The sequence below is a fragment of the Amblyomma maculatum genome, chromosome 10 (assembly GCF_055883805.1).
Source record: "Amblyomma maculatum isolate TAMU_Amacu chromosome 10, ASM5588380v1, whole genome shotgun sequence".
In the NCBI taxonomy this organism is placed as follows: Eukaryota; Metazoa; Arthropoda; class Arachnida; order Ixodida; family Ixodidae; genus Amblyomma; species Amblyomma maculatum.
In genome coordinates, this window is record NC_139353.1 from 17521152 (window position 1) to 17533680 (window position 12529).

Below are 12529 nucleotides of genomic sequence, written 5' to 3' on the forward strand. Positions count from 1 at the left end.
GCAGTTGTAATGCCTCACTGCGAGAAATCACAAAAAACGATGAGCGATCGCATGCTGAAGGCGACCGCAGAGCGAAGACGGAAGCAAACTTAGCGTCGCCAACAGAGAAGCAATCAGCAGAGAGAACCAACGGGTACGGACTGTCACCGTCGACTGTAACGATGGCGGATAACGTTCTTTATTCGCAGGATAGCAGCCGCGTCGAAACACATATGAGTGATGACAGTGTTCCACCTTTGTCACAGTTGCAAGTACAGGAGTCCCAACGTCTTCTTTCGAACGGTATCGCACCCGTCTGTAGCATAGTTTCTGAATCCCAAGAGGAAGCTATTCGGCCCCGGCCTGTTGCCACCGTACGAGGAATGCTTCGGCCCGCAGAGGCTGCTGTACTGCCTATTCACACTGAAGTGCCTTCATCACCAGTTCAGCATACGGCAACAGTTTCTCAGCCCACACTTGTTCCATGGCCAGAAGTGGTTTCTCCGATCGCTCAGAGTACAGTAGCGGCCCGTCTCACAGAAGTGGCGCACCAACCACATCCGCCGAGCCTGTCGCCTCCAGTGTCTCCTCGTGCCGCAGACGCAGCACCTATGGAACATGGCTCAACGCCATCTTTAATCCTTCGCGATTTAGCAAGCCTCGTCGACGGCACGACATTTGAGAACGCATTACCGAGTTTGACCGCAGCCTCCTTTTGTGGTGTCTCTAGAAATGACATCTCTACCACGTGCGAAGTGTTCAACGCCAGCCCAACATGCTACTTGACCCCACCTCCCACTCCAGTCGCGTGTACCGGGGCAACCCCAAAGCCAAACACTTCGCAGAGTGTGACTCCTAAATGTGCAGCTTGTGGAAAGTTCTATAGGGTGGTGCCGGGTGACAACTCTAACATTTGTGATTTGTGCCAGATCACCCGTCGAAAGGAAGAACGGAGCACGCACAACACCCAAGAGCTAAAACCTGCAGTTACCCCAAAATGCAGAAGCTGTGGGAAATTCTACAGGGTTGTTTCTAGCGGGGAGCCCAGCCTTTGCGAATCCTGTCAGTCTAGCAGTCAAAAGGAAGCAGAGCCCGTATACACTACTCCCAAGACGAGACGGGCTGTTACGCCTAACTGCGGAAGCTGCGGGAAGTTCTACAAGGTAGTGCCGGGTGGAGACCCTTCCACATGCGAGTCTTGTCAGTTTGGCAGCATCGTTAAACAACTGTTCCCGCCCATTAGCACGGAACAACAACGCACGACAAACTGCGGCAGCTGCGGAAAGTTCTACAGGATTGTTTCAGGTGGAGATCCTACCCTGTGCGAGTCTTGTCAGTACAGCCATCGGCAAAAAGAACTGGCTACGTACAGCACCCTGAAGCCAAGACGTTCTGTCACACCAAACTGCGGTGGTTGCGGTAGGTTCTACAGAGTTGTTGCCGGCGGTGACCCTAGCCTTTGTGAGTCCTGTCAATACAGCCGTCGGTTTTCAGAAGAGGCCGCGTACAGCACCCCGAAGCCAAGACGTTCTGCCACGCCAAACTGCGGTGGTTGCGGTAGGTTCTACCGAGTAGTTCCAGGAGGGGACCCTTATCTCTGCTCATCTTGTCAGTACGGTTCTAGTCTCTATAGAGAGTCAGCCTCGTCTTACTTTACTAGTCTTTCCTATCGATCCAGCCCGGTCTCGAGCCCGCCGAGGCAGAGGCGACAGACTCCCAACTGTGGTTCTTGTGGAAAGTTCTATAGGAGAGTGCCTGGTGGTGATCCAAACTATTGTGCGCGATGCCAGTGATTGGCATCTTGTCTGCGACTGGCAAGCGGGCAATTCTCAACTGGCGCAGGTGATCCGGATTAAATAAAAGGTCACGGCCATGCTTGTTTTCCTCATCTCATTAGATCGCAATGTTTCTATATTAGCAACCGTTGGAAAATCATTCGACCCCAAGCAGGCTTGTCTAAAAACGCGTCGGCAGGAATCGGTTTGCGGAGGGCAAGTGGCGCTTTATTGCCTCTTTACTAGCCCGTCGTGGCGGTGCAGAGAAGCAGTTTCTTTAGCCGGCGTTAATTCTGAACGCCTGCTGAAAAATTATTTACCATGTCTCAGAAACGCGACAAGATTTCAGTCTATAATTCATTTTGAGAGTAGTGTACAAGAATAAGCAGAAAAAGTAGAGGGCTCTGATATTTTAGAAATCAGTTACTTTGGTTTGTGCTGCATGATGGTTGCCACTTCTGGTGTGTCAACTTGGTTGCCTTGGTTTATATTTGCGTGTAATAAAAATTTTACCTGCTACATTTCCTGTAATAAAATTTGACTGTAATGTGGGTATGTACTGCTGGGGACAGACGTTTCCATGACACGAGAAAAGCAAGTTTGCCGCACAAGTGCCGGACTCTGTGGCGGTCTCTTGATTTCACTAGCTGATGTTACAACATAAGAGTCCGACTTTCAGACCGTTAAGTTTGGTCTCCGGACACCGGCTAACAGTAATATTGCTTACGATTCCTGATGATGCGTCCTGGAATGTTTTGTCCCCAGGTGTACGCATGGAAAATAAATGTGGTGAGGTACCGCAATAGCATTGTTCGTTACGTTTCTTCAGGTTGAAATAATGACTTCAAAAGTGGGCAGCACAAAATTCCCTAGGTGCACCACGAACGCTTCTGCAATTATTCTGAGAAATCCATGAAGGGGCTCAGAATTAAGAAATGCTCACTAACGCGCTGCATTAGTTCTGCGTTTTGGATGCCACGTCGCGTTTTACTCACATGACCGACATTGCAACTTTCACATTCATCTCAATTAAATGACCATGTTTTGCTCACTTTGCTACCTTGACTATAAATTTCTGGAGAAATTGTTTTGTTAGTTTGGAAAACAGTTTCAAAGTTAACAAGTAATAACATTCCTTTCAGCACATGCAGAGTCGGCTTAATATTATTTCAGAAAAATTAACAAAATCCGCATATGCACTCTTCAAACAAGTTTTATTCGTACGCCGCTTAACAGGGCAGCCTATATGACCGAGTTTGGGGCTGTAAACATTTCATTGCAAATCAAAGCCGTGTTTAACTATGTGTGGTTGTCCAGAGAAATGTGAGACACGCCAACGAAATATCATCAGGCGGATAAGATGTATGCCGCTCTCGGCAGCATCATTTACGGTCACCTTTCCTTTGGCGTCACACTAACCAGCAAGAAGACCCGTCCCGCAAAGCATGCTTTGTGAGAGTGGAAGTGATGTGGACTTTGTTTTACGCAATATATATAGAACCAAGTTTGCTGCGTTGCTGCGCTGGTATTTCTAGAAACGACGACGTTTCATTTTAAGTTTCATCCATTGCTTCTTCGGTTACTGATGTTCTACTTTAGCACCGTCTCGTCTATATTTTTCTTGTCTTTTGCGAACATTTTTGACGGCTTACAGATAATTAAAAAATACTGGTTAATAATTTAACCATTTCGCAGCCACAGGGATTACTTGCTCGAGTTTCATAGTTTTGTTCCCCAGTTCAGGGTCGTCACAAACCTGGGAGCAGCGTCACAGGCGAGTTGGGGGGGAGTAAAGGGTGCTGCTTTCATCTAAGAGTTGTTGAAATGACTCTCGATAAGACAGAAAAAAAAAACCCAAGTCCGTTCGTTTCAGGCGGTTCCAGCGCACTGAAACATACCGGGCAAACGAAGCCCTATAGTTTCGTGTTCGCTCGTAGCAACAGCCGGTATCGACCTCGTCGCGAACGAAGCCCTATAGTTTCGTGTTCGCTCGTAGCAACAGCCGGTATCGGCCTCGTCGCAAGCGAAGCCCTATAGTTTCGTGTTCGCTCGTAGCAACAGCCGATATCGGTCTCTTCGTCAATGGCGCCGGCCTTGAGGTTGCCGAGGGTGATTCCTCCTTGCGCCCCACTCTCTGAATGCGACGCCAGAAGGCTCTCTCTTGCGCATTGCGCTGAAATTATCACAAGCGCTCCAGACAGGGTGCATGGAGTCTGGGACAGAGCAAAGATTATTAGAGCCTACGGCAGAGGGAGAATACGTGAACAAGTGTGTACTTCTCGGATTACGCGTGCTGCAATATTAAATCATTTGTTGAGGTGCCGATGGTTAGAAAAAACAAATTATTCGAGATAAAGCAAAAGAGATATACAAAATCTTTCGAAGCATATCAGGAGACATGCGTGCCCGATGCACGTAAGCGAATACCAGCTGACTGCTTAGCGAGGGACCAAAAATAATTTTTTTTTTCCCGAGAATTCGCATCCCACTTATTTTTGTACGTGATTGTACTTCCTAGGACTACAAGGAGCGAAACCGAGAGTTCGCCGCCTTTGCCCGCTTGCATTTATTCGTTTATCGTTCGAGTAAAGATAATGCTGAGCACCTATGGCATTTGTTTATAGTACAGTTTGCGGGTATTAGTCTTTAATCATTTATTCTTTCGTTCGCCATGTCTTTCGCAGTACGCATAGAGGCTTCATGCGTAGTTGAAATAACGAAACTGCTGTTCATTAATATATGGATTAGCACTTGAAGCAGCGTCAACCTGCGTCCCAGACACTTCAACTTGTAATTTTATCTATAGATTCAAAGCCTTGGGTATAAGCGTGCTTTTTGAATTATTAGAAATGCGGCAGAGCGTGGCTGATTCCGTTACTTATGTGCCCGGTTGATGTGTTGCGTTCGAAATGGGAGCTATGTATGATCTGGTTCATCATTTAAGATTTTGTATCAAAGGTCCCGTGATATGTAGGTAGGTTTAGGTTTATGAGGTCTAACGTTCCAAAGCGAATCAGGCTATGAGGGACGTCGTAGTGGAATGCTTCGGAAATTTCGACTACCTTGGGCTCTTTAACGTGCACTGACATCGCACAGCACACGGGCGCCTTGCTTTTCGCCTGTATTGAAAAGCGTTGCCGCGGTTGGAATTCGATCCAGCATCCTTGGCCGTAGGCAGTTCAGCGCCTTAACCATGATGTAGTAGCTCCCGACTGTATGCTAATGGGTGTGCGTGGGATAGTATATGCACAGATTAAGAGATTAGCGATTAACTTGGTACAAAGTCCATGTACATATATAGATGAGGATCCAGCAAGCGGGAGCCAATAATGCTGTCCCGTGATACATTTAAAGGCGGAGTATGAGTGTCCACAATATTGTTTTTTTTAGAAAGTCCTTTTAGCACTTCCTTTTTTGTACTTAGGGCGAGATCTACAAGCAACAGAAACTTCACAATGGTAATTGCGAATTTTTTTTACAAAGAATGAAACCGTCATGCTTAGGCAATTTCCCTTGCCTTATCTCTATGGAATTTTTTTACGGATAATAACAACCTTCTTTTTCAATATGTAGAAAGTTCTCGCCATTAGTCTGCTTTATGGCCCGTGCAATATATTGTTTTTTAATATTTTACCCTGATGTAGCGAGCAGAACGCTATTTGCGCTCGATTATATTGTTACTGAGCGGTATTCGCTGGCCGTGCTGACGAAAAAGAAGTGCGACAGACTCCCAGAAGAAGACGCAGACGAGTGCTGTGCTGTGCGAGTGCTGTGCTGTGCGAGTGCTGTGCTGTGATCATTCTCAGTGGTGTGGACAACTGCGGTACTGTGAATATTTCCCGTAACATCTCTTGGTGGAGGTGAATCTTTCGATCCCCGTCACAAGCTGGATCTCCGCAGCGGCCGACGCATCATTACCACCACTATGACTACTGACGCTGCTACATCTACTGCCGCCGCACCTGCTGTCGTCATGGCCCATCCCCGTGACCCCGGAACCTTCTGTGGGACCGACGATGTTGATGTCGACGACTGGCTGGCCCTATATGAACGAGTCAGCAAGCACCCCTTACAAAAATGCATGTAGGGTTTCTATAGAAATTCGAAAGCGTTGTGTCAATACACGCTGTTGAAAGTCTGTCGATAATCAACAACATTTTGGATGATGCAGTGTTGACCTCTTGTTGAGCGCTTATGAAATAGTGGCCCATGTGTTTCTTAAGAGCGCTTTTGGAATTCGCGCAACTGAAATTCTGTTGATTTCAGGCTCAAATGCTTCAGAAACTCTGCAAGTGACGCTTTTTGATTTTCTGCTACCTTTCCACTCCTGAACAACAGAAAATAGTACACGACCATCGGTTTGCCAGGAGCAGACACGGGGTGATTTTCATTAATGCAAAAGTAGTACAGTACATCTCCTAGCTGCGATAAGTCACCACATTCTATGTTCTGCCCGACCAATCAACAATCCTGTCTGATCAGTGCTGGTTAATGATAAGCATAGTGAGGCATAAAAGAACAAAACAGATCTTGATCTTTTAAGCCCCATTATACTTACTCGCTCATTAACCTACACTAAACTGACTAAACTGTTGATTGGTCGAGCAGAACATAGAATGTGTTGACTGACCGCAGAAAGGATGTGTGCTGTGCTACTTTTGCATTAATGTAAACCACCTCGTGCCTGCTCCTGGCTAACCGTTGATCACGCAGCATTTTCTGTTAATCCGCAGCGGAAAGGGAACACAGAATAAAAAATGCGCGTTAATGAGAAAGAAAAAATATGCATCTTTGGTGAACCCATAACATGAGCTGGGCTGTTTATTTGCTTTATTTCAATTCATGTGCAAGGTATGACGCCAGGCTGTTCTTTGCGTAAAACGCTGATACGTCCGGGAACTCCTCGCATGTGATGCTGAAATAAACAATATAAATCATAATTAAGTTGCGGTATATACTAACCTAAAAATAGAGCAAAGGCATTTGTGCGCTGCTCCACGTCATAGCTCAAGAAATTTCTTGTCTAAAATGAGTTGTCACTGTCTTTCACTGCTTAGACGGCATCGACCGCCGCCTCCACAGCTCGGCAGCACTACCACATCGTTCATTTCTCCCTAATAAACAATATATGCTGCCGTCAAAGATCCCATTGTGAATATAAATAGCAAAGCGCAGGTCACAAGCATTACTACCCAGAAAACTTGAAGCAAAATTACCAACTATAGGCACTAAAATGAGTGGAAACAAAAACAAACACTGCAAAAATGGCGGAGCTGCACAGATTCAATAATCCACAATGTGTGACAGAGGCATATTATGATCTCGATAATGTGTCCGTCTCAGCGCGAGTAGCGTATCGAAAGAGTACAGCACTGTGCCGAACAATCCGTCAAAAACGGTCACCGGTTATAAAAAAGAAAGAAAATGTCGCCATTCCAGCTGGCGTTCCATCGGCCCCAGCGTCCGCGTAGAGACAAGCCTCGTTCTCTCTCTCTCTCTCCCCCTCCTTTTTTTTCCGACGAGGCTGGTTTGTCTGCTAGAAATATTTACATGCGGGCTTCACCTTGTAGCACACACAGTACAAGACTGGCACAAACACGAATAGGAAAAAGTAAAACACTCACCAAAGTGCAGACGCTCCCTCCGCCCGCGCCGGCTTTTCGCCTAGAATCCAAAACGCCTGGGACTGTTGAACTTCTTAAACACGTCCTCCTTGCGCAGAAGCTGCCGCCCAAGAGCGTAGTCCTCCGAAGACTTAAATTCGTACGTTCGCGCTCCACTTTGAACAAAACGATCTTCGTGATAATCACCAGCGAAAAACCTACATACGGTGCTTCGTTCACAGTGCAAGATGCGACCACGGTGGCGGGAAAACGCCAACTGAACTGGCACATCGCCGCACTCAGCGTACCCGCGTCTGCGTGCAAAGAAAACGGGGCGCAGAAGAACAGCTTCGGTGAAAAGCCGCCACCCCCGCTGCGCGACTGCTGAAGCCAAGGTCATCTGCGTGAAAACAAACCACGGTGAAGGCAGAGAGCGGAGACCAAGCGGGAGCAACCCCTCCTCCCTCCCCCTTTTTTCCCCCCAGCCGACAGGAAGCGACCCTCGACCTCTCCGGACATGCTGGCGCCGTTCGCGGGGCACGGGGGAAGTGGGATGCGGACAGGGGCAAGGCGGCGGCCGAATGCTTCTTTGAAAAGAAGAGTCGCCGTTAGAAGAAGCATGCAATCTTGTTTTTTTTTTCTTTTTTTTTTCATACGCGAATGTTTTTGCTATGCGTGTTAACTCTATAGTATGCGTGGGATCAATCCGTGATTATTAGAACCCCTCAATGTTTAAAGTGACTTCATTTTAGCATGGTGTCCACTAAGAAAGGAAGGAAAAGAAAAAAATAACAGTAAAATTCTCCAAAGACATACAGCGGTGGAGGATTCCAATACAGACTGCACCTCATTTTGCGGCAAAAAGCTACGGGCAAAAATTATCTATGCTTGGGCAGAATGTCAGACCCTGAAGCATATATATAGTGAACTTTGGAACTGGTTTAAAAAAGCTCTGTCCTGCCCTACATGGTAGGTTCAATCTAGGATCCTGTTTGTTAGTATGATGACTCACTGAACTTGTTTTATGATAAATATAAAATATGTCCCACCACTAAAGTTACCTTCTGCGACATACAGAAGCTGATCCATTACGGATTCTGATTGACATTCAACGATGTATTTGCATTATTAGTGGAGGCTTTGCCATCATGAAGTTTTTAGGGCATATTTTCACTGTGTTGCGAAGCTTGAGCTAAGTGTGCACCGTTAATATGTACTTTTATATAACATGAACGAGCGCGCAACTGCATGCTGCTCTTATATTTCCCTTTGCAGAATGTGGCCAATAGTTGATTACAAATGAGACCAAAAATTCATAACGAAATTGTTACATCATGCTCTTATCATTTGTGCCTAAAACTACTTAAAAACATGGGTTAGCATGAACAGTACATGCTAATTGTTCGTGAACGTTGCAAACTGACAACAAAAAGCACATAGAAAAAATTGCACAAAAAGTCTATTGGGTAGAACACAATGAAAATTCTGTTGGCCCTGTAAAGATTGCATTCAGCTGGGGTTGAATGTCTATCGAAATTCAATAAATTCAAAAGGCGGTCAATAGTCCAACAATAGAGTTTCAAAACTCATTTTTGTAAGGGACAACAAGTTGGATCCACACTTGTGCTCGCTAATATCATCTTTTATCCTGTGTCTATCACGTTTTCCTTGGCTGTTACTGCCTCCACTTGGCAGATATCTCGGAGAGAACGGGGGATTCCCGGCCTCGAGGCAAACCATCCGCTAAAGAAAACCCTCGATTCATCCCTCGGACATTCTACATCACAGGCATGGACTTTGCCTACCAAGACGAGGCGACGAAGTGTTTCTGTTGGCGGCGGCTCTGTTTTGGGTTGAGGTGTGCTTGCACGTGATTTGCGGTGCAATGGATACTCGCAAAACATCCTGTGTTTCGTGCGGACCGAGGAATTACAACGAGGCCCAGCGTCCGTGAAGAATGGCCAGCCTTCCTTCGAGATCGGATAACGGCTGTCACCTGTGTACACGCGTGATGCCGTCGGATGTACGAACGAACTCTGCGCTGCAGCTCAAGTCTTCTTTTCCGGACAAGCAAGCAAATAACTAAAAGGCAAAGCCCCAGCAACTAGGATTGCGTCCAATCAGGTTCAGCGATGCTACCGCAAGACAGCTCCCAAGAAAGAGCTCTGCTGATTGGAGGAAACGGGCGGGGCGCTAAGAAGAAAACCCTATTTAAGTGCCCAGGACTGCGTTGTTTTTTACTTGGCTCCATTCTTGCCGTCTTTCTGTGAATGCATCCTGTAACAATGTGAATGAATAACTTCGTCAACGCCCCTGTCTCCTCGTCCTGGCTTCTGCGAAGAAGTTACCGCTGGGCTCGGGTCACAACAATGAATAACTCGCACGGTAATGGCTAGCTATCGCGAATAAGGTTCGGCCGTGCAGCCGTGTAGGGAAGCCATGACAGCTTGCTACATGAGCTGACAGCCCTCGGAATTTCGTTTTTTTTTAGGCTGAATGTCGAAACATAGAAATCACCAAGTAGAAAAAAGTTGGAGAACAATTAAGCTTTGTGTTACGGTACCACTTTAAAGCGTTAAATAGTCACTTTAGCACCCCGGGGGACTCTTTGCATGCCACTTCGCAGACACGGTCAATATTTACTTATTTAATATGTTTTTTCTTAATTAGCTGCACGACACACAAGGCCTCCATTTAATCAAGGTGAGTTAACATGTACTGTTTATTTAAGAAAATTTTATGAACTGGCAGAGTCCGATCGGAGTTGTGTGCTTTGCATTGCCTCTTGTCTAGAGCCTTGTTGGCTAGATGTTCCCTATTGCACATCATGTTGATTTGACCTTGGCTTTCTAATTATTTGCTCATAATTAAAATGCATACATTTTTTCAGTGTTATATAAGTACTATGTTAAAAAAAAGCCTGGGCAGTGCTGAGGGTATAGCGTGCCTTCGCGAAGATAAAGTTCTGGGTTCGATTCTCTTGTCGCCATAATTTTGATTTGAACTCAATTAATTTACCTTACATGCCTACACATCAAAATAGCGAATTAGTCATGTTGCGATTTTATCATCATAATTTATGTACTTTGTTTAATTTCGATGACAAGACCTTTTCGACCGATCCTCGAACAACGGGACTTCAAAACTGTCGTGTAAAATGGCCAGTCATGTGGGTACGGTAGCGAGCATATTCTGGAGTAACGATACTGTTTTGTGTGCGTAGGATGAAAAATTTATAAGGATCAGTGTTTACTTGTCCTAATTCTGGACAATGTATAGAAACGAAGGCAAATTCCTAATTAGTTCTTCAAGTTGATGCTATCTATTTTTCTCAGCTCAGCTACTTTGGTCATCTGATGAGAAGAGAGGAGTCGCTGGAGAAAGATTTGATGTTGGGAAAGGTTGAGGGTCGCCGGAGAAGGGGTAGGCAGCGAACGCGATGGTTAGATGGCATTCTCGAGGCATTGCAGATGAAGCTATGTGATGTTAAGAAGATAGTGAGAGACCGGAAAGCGTGGCGTGACATGGTCCATAGGGTCACGAAGAGTCGGACACGACTGAACGCCTGAACTGAACTGAACTGAACTGAATTTTTCTGACTGGTCTTGCAAATTTGGAAAGCAATTCTGAAGCCTAGCTTGCCGCTATTGGATACGTTGAAGGTGCTGTGCTTTCTGAGCCATATCAATAGCGTTGTGGTGGGTGTACCAGATTTCTGCGTCCTTTCGTTTTGCTAAAACATTCTTGAAAATCATCTTCGATGCTTGAAAAGAATAAACATACTACGTCATTCGAAGCCGAAGAGATGTCTCTCCCTAGATTATGTCGTTCGTACTGTCAGTTGCTTTGGAACGCGTATTTGTTTGGGTCCTCTAGGTCGATCTTTACGGTATATCGGAGGTGGTATCGTGGTTAGTTCGAGACTCCGTAGGTCGCTCGCATATGTTCCCATGTCAATTACTTCGGCAAATTGTCTATTTATGTGTTCAGCTCTAGCAATCTCAGCAGCGCTATAATTACTACCGCAGATAGCACAGTTCAAAGCGCGGCCATGACATCAAGTACGTGGCAGAGTTATAAAATATCACCCTCTTTTGTAGTAGATCGTGAATAATATACGGAGCAGCTGCATAAGGGAGGCTCTCCGCTGTTAATGGTGTCATCGATCGGAATGGGTCGGTTCACGAAAGCTGCCACTTACCTGTTAGCTTCACGGGCGTATGCAGTGTGTCGGGGATGTTTTCAATGCGTTCGCATTACAACTGCCAGGTCAGAAAAGAAGTATCCAATCCATCAGTCTGAAGCCTTGATTGAAGTGTGGCAAAGGACATGAAAAGCCTACTTTGCCTTTCAGCGAAAAAGGGGCTCTGTTACTTTCCTTTTGCCTGGTCAGTGGAAGTCAGCTAGAGAAGACGAAGAGATAAGGACGCCATAGATAGAGCGGAGAGGGTACGTGGTAGGTAGCACTGTGGTTGCCGCTTTGTATCAGTAGATTGGAGAGGGAACACTGACGGACTAGATCATCCACCCATACGCACGATATGAAACTCAGCGGTGCGAACATATCGTCTACTAGGTCGACTGCGTATGAAAGCGAAGCATGCAGACATACAGGTGGCCGTTGAGAATGATGCATACACTTTAGAAATGAATCATAGAAGCGGGAAAAAATATGAGTTAAAAAAGAAAAAAAAAAGACTGCTATGCCAGCGTAGGCGTAGAACAGCGAATATTTATTCGACGAAACATATTTCTAATTAGGAAACATTTATTCAGTATTAACATCGCAGTGCCATTATTCGAAATGTCGAACAATTGGCTGTACATGTTCGACCTTGACTGATTTTTAAAAGTAAAGTTAGATCTCAGCCTTGTTTGAAGTGTTCAATAGTAAAAAATGAGAGTTGCTTTGAGAACTGTGTGTGCTTTACTGCTTTTAATGTCATTCTTTGAGTAACTGCCAATGTGTTCATTCGCTACAAGGGCAAATGCCAGCAGTTGTTCATTGTGTTTGGGTGTTTGGGGTGTACTAGTACAGATGGGACTTGTATGATTATCTTCTTACTGACCACATATTAGCTGTAAATATTCCCACAGTGGACGTAGTAAAATTGTTATGAACAAACATGAAGTAACTTTCACCAGTACGTGAAGTGAAAAGTTATGCATATC

General features: G+C 45.6%; 1 long non-coding RNA gene across 1 annotated transcript; it reads right to left on the minus strand.

Annotated features, from left to right (window-relative positions):
- Positions 1-6549: 6549 nt before the first annotated feature.
- Positions 6550-12152, minus strand: LOC146175697 (uncharacterized). Its single transcript, XR_014701457.1, has 3 exons — positions 11559-12152; positions 7379-7757; positions 6550-6669 (listed from the first exon to the last, which is right to left on the minus strand). It is a non-coding gene; the product is annotated as an uncharacterized LOC146175697 (long non-coding RNA).
- Between the last annotated feature and the right edge of the window lie 377 nt (positions 12153-12529).